We start from the raw sequence: 510 nt of genomic DNA on the forward strand, positions 1-510 counted from the left end.
AACAAACTCCTGTAAATATCTATAACGGGCACACATCGAACAGGACATGGATCGACAACCGTACTGTGAGAGGTACTGGCAGAAGTTTCATGTTGGTTCCCGTAGTAGTTCCTGCAATATCAGTATGAGTATAGTTTTACGCCGCATTCAGCAATATTCCAGCTATATGGCGGCGGTCTGTAAATAATCGAGTCTGGACCAGACAATCCAGTGATAAAACACCATGAGCATCGATCTACGCAATTGGGACACGATGACATGTGCCAACCAAGTCAGCGAGCCTAACCTCCCGATCCCGTTAGTCGCCTCTTACGACAAGCATGTGTTACTGATCAATTCTAATTCCGGATCTTCACGGGTTCCAGCGGAAGACACTATAATGGTGATCCGCACGTGTTCGAGACCCTAACACACACACACGCACGCACGCACGCACGCACACACACACACACACACACATGCTTTGATCACTGTCTATCTCAACAGCTCCGCACCACAATGGGGAAGCCC

Source organism: Haliotis rubra, unplaced genomic scaffold (genome assembly GCF_003918875.1).
Source record: "Haliotis rubra isolate DU_JTF1 unplaced genomic scaffold, ASM391887v1 Scf151, whole genome shotgun sequence".
NCBI lineage: Eukaryota > Metazoa > Mollusca > Gastropoda > Lepetellida > Haliotidae > Haliotis > Haliotis rubra.